This window comes from Macrobrachium nipponense, chromosome 39 (assembly GCF_015104395.2).
Source record: "Macrobrachium nipponense isolate FS-2020 chromosome 39, ASM1510439v2, whole genome shotgun sequence".
NCBI classification, from domain to species: Eukaryota; Metazoa; Arthropoda; class Malacostraca; order Decapoda; family Palaemonidae; genus Macrobrachium; species Macrobrachium nipponense.
In genome coordinates this window covers 8,280,601-8,295,600 of record NC_061099.1, presented here as the reverse complement: position 1 = coordinate 8,295,600, position 15,000 = coordinate 8,280,601, and the positions used below count along the sequence as shown (strand labels likewise).

The following is a 15,000-nucleotide window of genomic DNA, read 5'->3' as shown; positions in this document are numbered from 1 at the left end:
GAGGTACCTAAAAGCATCGTTTACACAAGCGTATACTCGTCCAGTGATAAACACAGAGTTGAGGAGGCGCAAGAACCTTACTGCTCACTTGAGCTGCACGCCTACACGCCCACACACCCACATACACACACACACACACACACATATATATCATATATATATATATATATATATATATATATATATATATATATATATATATATACAAGCCGCAAATATAGTTTAATATCGTATTCACTATACCATATGAATCTGTCTCACCCGAAAGTTATAACTATAAGTGCTTTCGCCCCGGCCAAGGATACGAACCTAGTTAGAAACGACGAAAATGGACAGTTGATTTCACCCGCTGGGCTGTGAAGACAAGAATCCATACATATACATATACATACCATATTATTATATAGACACATAATACACACACACACACACCAAACACACCCACACGACACATGTATATAATATATTATATAATTGTTAATATATTATATATATATATATATAATCTATTGTTAAGAGTAAAAATTACTTCAAATTATAGAATGAAAACAAAATGTTGATAAATATTGAAGAGGAAAATCACTCCAAAATTACAAAATGAAAACAAAAGGTTAATAAATATTGAAAAGAACAAACTACTTCAAATTGTAGAATGAAAAAAAAATGGCAATAAATAATGAAGATAAAAATCACTTCAAACTACAAAATGAAAACAAAAGTTTAATAAATATGACGAGAAAAAACTAATTCAAATTATAGAATGAAAACAAAATGTTGATAAATATTGAAGACAAAAATCACTTCAAATTATAGAATGAAAACAAAATGTTAATAAATATTGAAAAGAACAAACTACTTCAAAATGTAGAATAAAAACAAAATCTTAATAAATATTGACGAGAAAAAAACTACCTCACATTATAGAACGAAAACAAAATATTAACAAATAATGATGAGATAAAACTGCCTCAAATTACAGAATAAGAAGAAAAATTTTGCAATCAGCAAACAAGTTTGCAAGACGGATGAAAACTTTGACATTCATTGCAAGACCGAACGAGCGGGCACCTGCAGTTAAGATTCATCTGACATCCTTTGTCCAAAATATCATCTTACCCATCTTCAAGAAACAAAAGAAAAGACGAATATAATTGACAGCCATACAATACCTCAACCTCTCATTTCTACGTTATATTTTCACGTATAAATGTACAGAAGTATGCTGTATACGTCTAATTATAATGCCAGAGATCACGAACTTGCAAATGAGAGAGAGAGAGAGAGAGAGAGAGAGAGAGAGAGAGAGAGAGAGGATAATACCTTACTTTGCGCACAGAGAAGAAAAATTGGTTCGAATCCATGGGAGGACGTAATTATCATCAACTAAAAATAAATTCCCCTTCAGTTAGCACACATGAAATGATATTAATTCCGAGGTAGAGCGAACTGGATATTAAAAGACATTTGTAGCTTAATGCACGTATATGAATCACGGTGATGTGATAAAAATTATATATATATATATATATATATATATATATATATATATATATATATATATATACATATATATATATATAGATATATATATATATACTACATATATATATATATATATATATATATATATATATATATATATATATATATATATATATCAAATGGCGTCTTGTGTACTCACCATCAGCAGTGCGTCAGCTCCCTTCAGTTACGATACACTTACCTGTTGAAAAAGAAAAGAAAAGATATTAAAATACTATCAAAACTATTTACGAAGGATTAAGACTATTAGTACGTAACGCATTTATGTACGTACGCACGCAGTGACTCATAGATACAATAAAAGGGGGTGGGGGAGAATATCCCAGTTTGCGTAAAAATGCTTTTCATATAATGTACGTACATATGCACTAGGTCATACATACACACACAAAAAATGGAAATAATAGTTTACTTAAAAAAAACTTTTCCATAAACATACGTACACATCCACTAGGTCATACATACACAAATAAAAAAAATGGAAATATAACAAAGTTTATACATACAAAACCAAACCGCTAACTAGCCACGTCTATTTCAAACCTTGTAAGTTCTGATGTGCTTTTATGAATAAAAAAAAAAATATTTTTTATACGTGCTTTCTCTGTGATAAGTTCCCAATTTCTACAGAGAATCTATCATATCTTTCTGAAATGATTTTACGTCTTACAGATGACACTGAATGTTTGGTGATAAAAACCTTGACATAATGGCGTAGTAAATTACTCGTGAATATGCTTGTGTAAACAGATACTATTATTATTATTATTATTATTATTATTATTATTATTATTATTATTATTATTATTATTATTATTATTATTACCCTGGAAGATGACCCTCTTTTAAACAATTTATGTTGAATAAAATGGGAGAATTAAGCGAATTGATCTTATATATTGTCTTTTCTAATTTTCTGATTACTCGCTTCTCTGGCTCAGCGATACTTCTGCCATTTTAATCAACATTGTTACTATTGTCAATATTATTATTATTATTATTATTATTATTATTATTATTATTATTATTATTATTATTATTCAGCAGATGAACCGTATTCATATGGACCAAGCCCACCACAGGGACCACTTGATATGAAATTCACGTTTCCAAAGAATATGGTGTTAATTAGGAAGGAGGAAGAGGTGAAGGGAAATACAGAAAGAAGAGATCTCTCCTCTAAATAAATAAAAAAAAAAAAAAAAAAAAAAAAAAACATACACGCACCAAACAAACTACTCATTACAGGATCATCAGTGTTGTAGCTACTACACATGCTTAGAGGAAAAAAATAAGTAAAAAAAATGCTAAAAAAAGGAAAAATTAAAAAGTGAAAAAAAAAAATGCTAAGAAAAGGAAAAATTAAAAAGTGAAAAAAAGGGGGGGGGGGCTTAACAGAGGTTGAAAAAAAAAAAAACCCCGACAAAAGGAAAAAAAAAAAAAAGACAATTCCCTGGAAAAAGGGGTTGCAGCTAGGGGCTAAAGGCACGCTGCAAAGAACCCTAAGTAATGCCTACAGCCCACCGCATGAGGTGCACAGACGGCACTAACCCCCTAAGGGGAATCTGCTATATTGATGAGATGAAATAAGCCAGGTTGAAACCTTGATGGCTATTCATTTCCTTTGTAAATAATATAAATGTTTTAGTTTTTAGAGTTCTCTTTGAATTTTTAGACCTTCATTGTATATTGTCATTGTAATATTGTATATATACTTCTAACATATCCAGGTCTTTTGCTCATTTCAGCTGATGTTTCCAAAATAGTACCAGATTTGTACCGAAACTTCAAAATTAAAGAGTTAAACATATGCTTTGGGTGTATCTTTGTTCTAAAATTCATCATTGTCAGTATAAATAAATAAAGAATAGGGTGAATCTGTACAGATTTTACGAGGTCCGACCCCCACTCAAACACAACACCCCCCCCCCAAAAAAAAAAAAAAAAAAAAAAAAAAAAAAAAAAAAGAGAGAGAGAGAGAGAGAGAGAGGGAAAGGACATAGTCACACCAATTAGGACAGTTCAGAACGAAATACTCAATAAAACGCATAATTAAAATATCCTTATGTACGTACTATTCGAGGGCAAAACTTGGCTCTCATACAATTCTAATCATAAACTGACGATGATTCGGCATTAGTCGGTTTGTTTTAACATTCTCTACTTCCATAATTGTCAGACTTCAAAGCCGAGACTTAAAAACACTCAAAATCTATTTCGTTTCTTATTACTTCGTATACCTGTCTCGACACTATTCCACGGAAGCCATAGATGGAGGGTTACATTGGTTTTTCCCAACAACACAATCACGTTGTCTGTAACAATCATTAACAGGCAACTACAGAAAAAGACAACAGACAAATACAGAAAAAGACACAAGAGGATTGACTGCCTTACATCCACAGACGTAGTGATACTGGTTCCAGTACTCAATGCAATATAAACGCGCATAAGGGGAGGTTAAACGTAGAATAAATTCTAAGATTATATTAAAAATTGATAAATAATGTAGATGCAACAGCTAGTAATTCCTATTCCAATGTATATTTTCTAAGCCGCAAATAAATCTACAGAAAAAATATTAAGCCCGCCACATGACGTAATTAATTAACAAAAGAAATCACAGTGAAGTCTAGAATAAATCTTAAGTTATGAAGTAGCATATTTAAAAATCCATTAAAGCACTCTTGCCCCCTACAATGCCCTGAGAAAAAGAGGGATCTATATAAATAAAGAAACCACATAAGGTGTCAGGTCAAATTCGTCTATTACTAAGGACACGTGTCTTGGACCTATGGGATAACTCATGCCAGCCTCTCTCTCTCTCTCTCTCTCTCTCTCTCTCTCTCTCTCTCTCTCTGGGGATTCCTGATTTGTCCAAGACCAAGACGTGTCCTTTTTCATTTTGTCAATTTAATATCCGGAGGTTTTTTCCATGAATTAAGCGAATCTATAATATCCCATAAACAATACATTCTGAGGTCAATTTTCACAACCAAGGGAAGTGATCAGTTTAACAAAAGATATAAGAAATATAATACGGAAAGATGATGGAAAAGCCAAAATCTCCCCCAAAAAATCGGCGGGATCTCAGAAAAAGGGGGGAGGGTCTTCGCTCAGAGCGACCGGACCAATAGGCGGCGTTTGCGAGCCACGCGGCCAGGCCATTGGTCGGCGGGCGCGGGAGTCGGCCAATGGAAGGCCGGTCGGCGCTCATGGGGGTTGCCTAATAAGGTCCTGCGGGGCGGTATAAAACTAGAGGAACGTCTCGCGCGCGAAACTTTCCAGTATTACCTGAGCGAGTGTGTCGTGCGTACCGTTGCTGTCGCCAGTCCGCGCGCGCTCCGCGACGAAATCCTTCCTCGGCCCCCTCCTCCTCCTCCTCCTCCTCCTCTCCTTGGCGCCGTCGCGACTCTCGCCTGGCTGCTGCTGCTGCTTCGTGTCGCCTTCCATTTCGTGCAGAACGATTCATTCGCAAACGAAACATCTTACGGTGCGCCAGAGATCGTTGTGAAGCCTAGCTTATTTCACCTTCGACAAGAAGACGACCTCTCACCAACAGGTAAGTTTCCATCTCTCTGGATATCAGCTGTTCACTCACACTACTAAACGACAGTACGTCAGACGTAAAGGGGTGGAAAAAACACGCTAAAGCGAGACCCTCGCGTAAGTAAACTCACGAAACTTTGATAAAAACAAATTCCAACGAAACAAAACTAATCGCGTGAAAACGACACAATTATGTTTGTCAACAAAACGAGGCGAAAAACAAAATGTGGGAGAAGGCACATTGGGCGTAATGTAATACTGCAACGTCATTCCCTAGCCAAAAATGTCGACACGCTGTCAAATTTATCGCCAGTTCTAAAATTAAACGAAAAATAGTCAAATTAAGTGACAGGTGTCTTGCCTGGAAAGGCTGGCGTGAAAAAGTCTACGGGCTTCTATACCCACATTCAGTTGTCTCGCCTTCCAGGAAGCTGGACCCCAGGATGTTGACATCAACGAACAACCCTAACGGTAAGTCTTTGTTTTAGAAGACTCAGCTCTAAACATTATAATCATAATAGTTCTCTTAGAAAGATGAATTTAGCATTCTTGATTCATGCAAAAACAATCACAAATCAAGCTTGTGAATAAGGCAGTCAATTTTGAATCATGAAGGCCGGATTTTATTAGTCAATAAAATATAAACCTGAACAAGTTTACAATTAAATACCCAAAAAATTACTATCAAAACACGAGCAACAACTGCAAGAGCAAGTAATTCATCAGCTATGGTACGTATATTCCTGCATTTCCTGTTGCAATGTATATTTTCTAAGTCAACAAACTAAACACGTAGAGAAAATATTTCGACTGCCATTACATAAAAACTATTCAGAGCTTTCGCTTGTACGAAGAAAGAGTGGTCCTAATATTATCTCTATGAAACCTTACTAAAGTGAGTCTTAGATTTAAGTACTGGTTCACAGTTGCATATTGTTATCATTTATTTACTTCCTGGTTGCATTAGCAACCTGTTGCACGGGTCATATAATCCATCTATTTTCTAATATAATATTTGTTTATGTGTAATACTCAAAAATGTGTTTTACGTTTATAAAACATGCATTTTTTTTATAAATGTACACGTGGTTATTGAAACTTTTTTTTTTTAAACTTGTAAGCTCAAATAATGAAGGATATTTCTATTCATTGCCGTATTCATGCCTAAGTACAGACACTGTATGTATACGTTGTGGTCATGAGATTCAAAAGTCAAGTGTGTAAAGGAATTTTTTATGCAAAAAGTGGGCATGTGTACGAGAGAGAGAAAGAGAGAGGATCGGTTAAGATATATTCATGACATTCTATTTTAATTCCATAAGCAAAATCTGTGCTTGTACGAGAGAGAGAGAGAGACGAGAGAGAGAGAGGGGAGAGAGGAGAGAGATAAAATGTAAAATTAAAGTATATATTCCGGGCGTTATATTTAACATCTCTGTCATTACCTCTAACACGCAAAGTGACGGCAATCAATTATATAACTTAACCAGGTAAAAAAAAAAAAAAAAAATTCTCGTCCCATGATGTGAACGCACTCAGCAGCGAAAAATCCAGCAAAAAAAAAAAAAAACTCAAAATCCTATTAAGAGGTTTTTCTCCGACAGTTTACAGCTTCTCCGCTCAGCATTTCCGCGGTCTATCCCCTGACCCCCCCAACCCCCCAAACCCCCGCGACCCCGTTAACCCTTCGCCTTCCTTCCCCACCCCACTCCCCCTCTTTTCCTGCTCAGGTGTAAGGGAGGCCACCGCCGCCCACCCCCCCCCCCCCCCCCCCCCCCCCCCCCCCCCCCCCCCCACAATCCCCATGTAACTTGAAGGTAAAAGACTCAATATGCAGTTTGCACAGAAATACTGACAGTTCTTTGTTTACTATACTTATGGGTTCACTTAATCCCTGTTTTCTTTCTTCCTGAATATTTATTCATAAACATGAATACACGAATGCTATAAAAAATATTAAAAAAAAATCCACACTCATCTGACTTGAATATATCGAAGGATAATTGAAAATGATTTTGTAATTTTGACTTGGTAGCAGAAATTTATCTTACACATTAACTTCACTTTGAAAATGTACAGTAGGAGGCGAATGGTTAACATGATTTCAAGAAATATTATAGATTACTTAATAAAGAAATAAACGGAGATAAAGGAATGGAAACCTACCCCATTTATAATAAAAATCGTGTAATTCTCACCAACTTGACACATAAAAAAAAAAAATTACAAACAGACGACAAGAAACAAGAAAAGGTTACACACAATTATGCCATAAAAACAAAAGTATGGAGCAGAAAAAATGCAAAATTTGATTGAGTCATCAACCATAAAAACCACACAAAGTTGAAAAATTAGCACAATTTGATAGAATCAACCTTAATAACACACAAAGTCGAAAATTTTTAAAAATATGATTGAGAGTCAACCTTATAAACAGACAAAGTTCGTAAATTGCAAATTTTGATTGAGGGTCAACCTTAAAAACTCACAAAGTTGAATAAATAGCTAAATTTTATTGAGAGTCAGTCCACCTTATAAACATACAAAGTTGATAAAATGGAAAAATTTGACTGAGAGTCGACCTTAAAAACACAAAAAGTAGAAAAAAGGCAAAATTTTATTGAGAGTCAATCTCAAAAACACAAAGTTAAAAGAAAAGGGCAAAATTTTATTAAGAGTCAACCTTAAAAATACACAAAATTGATAAAATGGCCAAATTTGATTAAGAGTCAACCTTAAAAAAAAAATTATTTGTATTCAACCTTTCACCGATCAGAACACGACTAAGACTGGTATGGGTTCCGTCGTGCCGATATAATCACCTAGTAAATGTTACTTACACGCATAACGTTGCAATTAGACGAGCTTCCGTGCAACACTGCACGACTTGACGTGCAAAAGATAAAATTTTAGGACTTGCGGTCAACCTTCCAGCGTTTAATCACGCGAAAGTCATTCATTGTCCATCAAAATATAATTAGTATGATTATTATAAACAAGTAAATGATTGTCCAATCAAGTGATTTATATATATTAATGAAAGGCTTCATTAAAAACTCAAACCAAAGGAATGTATCATGATGCCACTCTACAGGATGAAAAGCATTGTCTAGGGGAGAGAGAGAGAATTAAATAAATCTTAAGAAAAAACCTGATGAGGCTAAAAAAAAAATAGTCCCCAAATCACTTACTTATATTCCCCGTTAGGGAGAGAGAGAGAGATTTTTAAAGCAATTTGATATGACAAAAAATACTCCCCAAGTCACTGATTTATATTTCGAGAGAGAGAGAGAGAGAGAAATAAAATAAAAATTTGATAAGACAGAAAAAAAAAATATACTCCCCAAATCACTGACTTATATTCCCCGTCATATATCATTTACAATCAGAAGATTACTACGCACAACTAAAAAAATAAATAAAAAAATAAAAAAAGGGCAACTTTTCTCTCCAAATTGCAAGTCATCGCTGAAGAGTCAGCGGCATTTGCATATAACTGTCATTCCAGACCTACAATATAACTCGGGATTATGCACCAATTTCTTGCGACCATTCATTTACATGAATATTGATGATATTGAGCACGGAGAGAGAGAGAGAGAGAGAGAGAGAGAGAGAGAGCAAATTCTCATTACTGCACAATCATGGTAGCATATTTTAACTATGATTACATGATTGCAACTTTTGTAGCACCCAACTGTAAGCCGGCCGGATATATAAGGGGAGAGGTAAATTATATATATATATATATATATATATATATATATATATATATATATAATAACATACTCGTAAATCAGCTTTAAATAATGGTAAGCATTGGCAGATATCGGAGGCCCACCTCAAGGGCAACAACATTATGACTAGTCGGAGTTGCTGACCTACAGATTCTGTAGTTCACAAAAAAAAAAAAAAAAAAAAAAAAAAAAACAAAAAAAAAAAAAAAAAAAAAAAAAAAAAACTTGCATCCCTCTCTTCGACCGAACGATTTCGCTCCAATTTGTATGGTTTCTTCTTCAACGTTTTAGCTTTATTATTCCGTTTCTCTTTTTACATTTACGTCTCAAAATTACTTCCGAGAGTTATTTTTTATAGGGCACTTTATCTCTGAAAATAACGGGGTTATCTGCAAAGCTTGTCGGGGGGTGGGGGAAGCGCCACTGAGGTTACCTTAATAAAATGAGATTACGAATACTCTAATAGAGCCGAGTAATTGGATACCGAATGACCTGTAGGTGTTTGGGCTACAGAACGAAGAGGGTGGGGAGGGTGTATTTATGAGAAGGACATCCGCCACCTGAAGGGTGGGAAGGGGTAGGGGGGGGGGCGGTGCCGGGGTCGATTTCACCCCAACCACACGAGATCACAGTGAGATGGAGATTAAAAGAACATAAGAACTGAAATGATTCGAAGCCCTTTTTGTAATATTCATGAACAGCGCATTTAAAAAGGAAGCATCGGTTGTTTCAGATCAGTTTGACGAAGATACATAGGAGAATATGCATGCCCTGCATGTGCTCAGGCGTAAACGTATACATATATGATGAATCGGCGTATAAGGCCCCCGTAATGTTGTATAAAACATGCATTCCATAGTTCCCATACGCGATCACGCACGCACACACTCACCTCACAGTATGTGATTATATAAATATATATATATATATATATATATATATTATATATATATATATATAATATATATATAATATATATATATATATATATTATATATATATATATATATATATATATGTAATAAACATAAACATAACAGTCTATTACACAACAGCCCGTTTTGCTTCGTTCGGCTCCCATAATCGAAGCTTAATTTATAATAAGGTCATTTTTTCTAGTTACATCGAATGGTTATTTTGCCGTATTCATCGGTAATCCTTGGTATATATATATATATATATATATATATATATATATATATATATATATATAATACATATATATTATATTATATATATATATATATATATATATATATATATATATATATAATATATATATAACCTAACAAAGAAGTAACATACAAAGGTCAAGAGAAAAAAATTTTACGATCAGTCGCCAAAATAAATTTTCTTTCGCCTTATATAATGATAATCGTTGGGGGAAAAAATTAAAGAATCTGGTAAATAAATAATGAACATTAGCCAAGATGAAAATTATACTAAACAGTCACTAAAATAAATTTGGTTAGAAGCAACTTTCCCATCCAGAAAGCACTGAAGACTAGACTCAACCCTCAAAAACCAAAACATTCGTGCGTCGAGAGAGAGAGAGAGAGAGAGAGAGAGAGAGAGCTAAAACCTTACTTTGCGCACAGAGGAGAAATTGGTTCGAATCCACGAGAGGACGAAATTATCATCAACTGAAAATAAATTCCCCTTCGGTTAGCACATATGAAATTATGTCAATTCACAGGTAGAGCGAATTGGATATTAAAGGACATTTGTAGCTTAATTAATGCACGTATATAAATCACGGTGACGTGTGTGTGTGTGTGTGTGAGAGAGAGAGAGAGAGAGAGAGTGAGAGGAGCTGGTCTGTTTCACAGCTAAACTTTAAGCGCCAGGATCCAACCAGCCAGGCGCCTCCATATGACTTACTCTGCACGTGCGATGATATCGCAGGATATCCAGCCAATCGTTACGCTGAAGCCTGGCACGAATTCGTAACTGGGAGCCCGGGGACGTAAATAAGGTCAAAGGTCACTCAAATGATCGCGGGGCTTATCAACATGGCTTCCATGTGGCCTTGAATTGGACTGACAGCGCGGGCTGGACTGGAAGTCGGGAGTCAGCGCCTCCCAGCATTTTTCTTTTGCTCTCTCTCTCTCTCTCTCTCTCTCTCTCTCACGTCTGACATTAATCTTTCTCTCTCTCTCTCTCTCAACACACAACTGCTATTAATCTCTCTCTCTCTCTCTCTCAACACACGTCTGACCTTTCTCTCTCTCTCTCTCTCTCTCTCTGAACACACGTCTGATATTAATTTTTTTTTTCTCTCTCTCTCTCTCTCTTAACACATGTCTATGCTGATTTCTAACTCTCTCTCTCTTAACACACGTATGATATTAATTTCTAGTGCGATCTCTCTCTCTCTCTCTCTCAACACACGTCTGATGCTAATTTTTAACTCTCTCTCAAGCTTATATAGTGGCTGCCCTTCGTTTCCTCTCTCTCTCTCGCCAAGGTTCCCAACATAAATCATCACCGGGGCACACATAACTACCGTCAGTAATTACCCCTCATTAACAGCAGACACAATAAATTCATTTAGGGAGAACCCGCTAATTACGACTAACTTCATTGTTGCAAACGTTACCACTCGCAATTTCTCTTAGTTGAGTGAGGCCCATTTTTCAGAGCGGCGGTATTTTAAAGCCTTGAAAAACAATTATCATGAGAGAGAGAGAGAGAGAGTCTCTCTCCCTCTCTCGAGCCGTAAGACTTGCCAGATCCAACGGCATATCTAATGAAGCCCGATAATAGACGAACAGGAAAAACAAGACCAGCCCATTCTACCGGGAATTAATGCAACAGCAAGAGGCTGCAATTAAGATATCGCAGAAACCCGTGAACGAAAAAATCGATACGGACTCGTTGCAATGTTAAAAAAAAAAAAAACTGGGTTTGCCAACGCTTAATTGTGCTCCATCGCTGCCACTAATGTTGCAAAGGCTTTGGGCGTTCAGAAGCTTGTTGACGATGCAATTTTCCGTTGCTCTTTACGAAACTGTTTTGCGCACCCAATGGCGTTCTAATTTTCCCCATTTAGTTGCATTGTAAGTTACTAGTGATTTTTATTAAAATTCCGATTTTCTGAATTTTTGTTAAATGTCTGATTTTCTGAATTTTTATCAATATGTCTGATTTCTTAATATTTTTTAAATGTCCGATTTTCTGAATATTTGTTAAAATGTTTGATTTTCAGAATATTTGTTAAAATGTTTGATTTTATTAATTTTTATTAAAATATCCGATTTTCTGAATTTTTATTAATATGTCTGATTTTCAAAATCTTTATTAAAATGTCAGATTTTCTTAATTTTGCTTAAAATGTCCGATTTTCCGAATTCTTATTAAAACTGTCTGATTTTCTGTGAAGTTCCCCCAATAAATTTCGAAGTCTGTAGAAACTCGGGTCACTAAACAATTTTTTCGAATTACGAAAAAAAAAAAAAAAAAAAAAAAAGTCTTAAACTGTAGTTTTAAATAACGCCGTCACTCCTACAGATATCAAGAATTCTAGCCAGGCTTACACAAATACCATTTCGGTTACGCGTTGTTCACTGTAAAAAAAAAAAAAAAAAAAAAAAAAAAAAAAAAAAACAAAAAAAAAAAAAAAAAAAAAAAATCTCGATAACAAGACCTTTGATTATTAATATACAACAATCGTTCAATCTTCCAAAAAGTCAAATAATCAACTAACCCTCTGACTCATCTTCCTAAGTACAAAACCCCCAATATTTCGGAAAAAGGACACATAACGGGATATCGCAATATTTATTTTGACAATATTAAGCATAACACACCTTAAGGGAAAATATTATTACAAACAAATGTAAACTAGTCATAAACATTAAGCTAAATTTTATTTAAATCTTTAACAATGTAACAGTAAAATTATATGAATTCCATAAAACCCAAGAATACAAAATTGTGGTCATTATTAAACAATCGATACTCGTCATTATTAAACAATCGATACTCAAGATACAGGCATACATAAATAAGTCTATTTTAAAACTACCGAGTATCGGATCGATAATCATCAGTACACGCCTGAGAGAGAGAGAGAGAGAGAGAGAGAGATACAATCCGGCAGCTGAACTCTCTCTTCGTCAGCCTGATTCAAGTCACTTCGGAAACATTTTTAAAAGCGGGCTGCTTTTAAATCTCTCTCTCTCTCTCTCTCTCTCTCTCTCTCTCTCTCTCTCTCTCTCTCTCTCTCTCTCGTCAAGCTTTATGATGAATTAACTTGTCCAGGTACCTGATATACAAAACAGGTTGTAACAATTTATGAGCACAAAAACATATCCAAAGCATGATCACTTAACTAAAAAGAGCAATGCTTCGTAATATGCCCTCTGTATCAATGCAATAAAAGCTCTGTTTATCTCCAAAATCTGAACTACCAAGTCATCCTTCCTATGTTCTGGAGGGTAAATGACCGTCTACATTGATACCTCTCGTAGGGAGAGAGAGAGAGAGAGAGACGGACCGGGCACTACCATAAAAGTGATAAAAGTGAGCCGCCCATCTGTACGTATTTGGAAAGTGTAAACATCCGTCACCTATTACCGCACCTTTCTGGTCCATATTTGACGTATGAATGATGACCTAATGAGAGAGAGAGAGAGAGAGAGAGAGAGAGAGACTCTAACCAAGTCCAAAAGAACGTCATCAACAGCATTTATCATATTATTAACAACAAATTTAAGAGTAGTCACAGAACAATTAACAACAATTTTAACTTTATGCAGAGAACAAAGCTGTGACAACATAGATCTTGTGCCTGAGAGAGAGAGAGAGAGAGAGAGAGAGAGAGAGAGAAGAGAGAGAGAGAGAGAAGTTATCTCGAGTTCACAGAAGTGAGAGAGAGAGAGAGAGTTGAAGTGTGAACTATTCCTGAGTTAATACGAGAGAGAGAGAGAGAGAGAGAGAGAGAGAATGAAACAGGTAGACCACTAGTGAGCAGGTACTGGAGTTGGACCTAGAGAGGTGGGGGGTGTGTGTTAGAGTGGGGGGGGGTTAGGGGGGGATTGGGTCAAGACGGACAAGGGTATGAGGTAAGTAGGTAGGTCGGTAGGAGTAGGAGGAGGAGGAGGAGGAGGAGGAGGAGGGAGGAAGGCGGAGCTGGTGGCTTCGTCCCTGACCGAAATACCATAAAAGGTCCCGACTTAACGGGTTACTTCGTATCATCAGCAGAAGGAACCCACATCCCCCTTTTTGGGCAATCCAATTGTCCTCTCCTCTATTTTTTTTTTTTTATCTTTTTTTTTTTAAATTTGTAAAGGTAAAACGAACCGATCCATTCATCTTTTCGGAAGAAAGGGACTGGTTTCATTTCGTTTTGGGGCTTGGTAATAAACTGAGTTTGACGCCCATAACGATCCTGATTATTATTATTATTATTATTATTATTATTATTATTATTATTATTATTATTATTATTCGGAAGATAAACACTATTCGTGTACAATCTTCCAAACAATATGGCGTTCGTTTGAAAGAAGAAAAGGAAAATACAGAAAGAAGAGACCAAATATATGGAAAAAAAAAACCATAATAAATCAACAAAATAATCAATAAATAAGTAGATAAAAATGTAAGATTATCATTATGGCTGAACTTTCAATATAAATCGTTTCCTAATTTAAATCGTATGCGTTCAGGCGTTAACGTTTTACTTACGTTACGTACAAACCAGAATCGAGATCAATTTTAATAACTGGCTTTTAACTGATGACGATTCTGAACGACTGAATATTATTCAAATTAGCAGTTGATTAAACTTTCAATATAAATCGTTTCCAAGTTAAATATAATATATATATATATATATATATATATATATATATATATATATATATATATATATATATATAGTATACAGATTCAACTCTTTCCAGACACTTTACTTACAAACCGGGATAAAGGAAGATATCTATTTGAATTACTCTATTCCCACCGATGAAAGCAAAATTTATTATTTTCAAAACAGTACATTATCAATCGCATCCTTATTAAAAAAAATTTAATTGTTAAGTTTTTTGTTTAAACAGTAGATTTAACTTTCACCATAACTCGCTTCCTAATTTTAAAGATATTCAATTGCCAAGTTTTTTTTTTAACAGCACATTTAACTTTCACCATAAATCGCTTCCTAATAAAC

General features: G+C 35.0%; 1 protein-coding gene and 1 long non-coding RNA gene across 3 annotated transcripts in view; one reads left to right on the top strand and one right to left on the bottom strand.

Moving 5' to 3' along the window:
* LOC135210096 (serum response factor-like) overlaps positions 1-15,000 on the bottom strand; it is a 454,183-nt gene that overhangs the window by 366,862 nt on the left and 72,321 nt on the right. The gene's annotated exons all lie outside the window — the stretch shown is intronic.
* LOC135210097 (uncharacterized) overlaps positions 4,836-15,000 on the top strand; it is a 32,716-nt gene continuing 22,551 nt past the window's right edge. The window contains exon 1 of the long non-coding RNA XR_010313452.1: positions 4,836-5,104. This is a non-coding gene — a long non-coding RNA (uncharacterized LOC135210097). The remainder of the gene's footprint in view (positions 5,105-15,000) is intronic.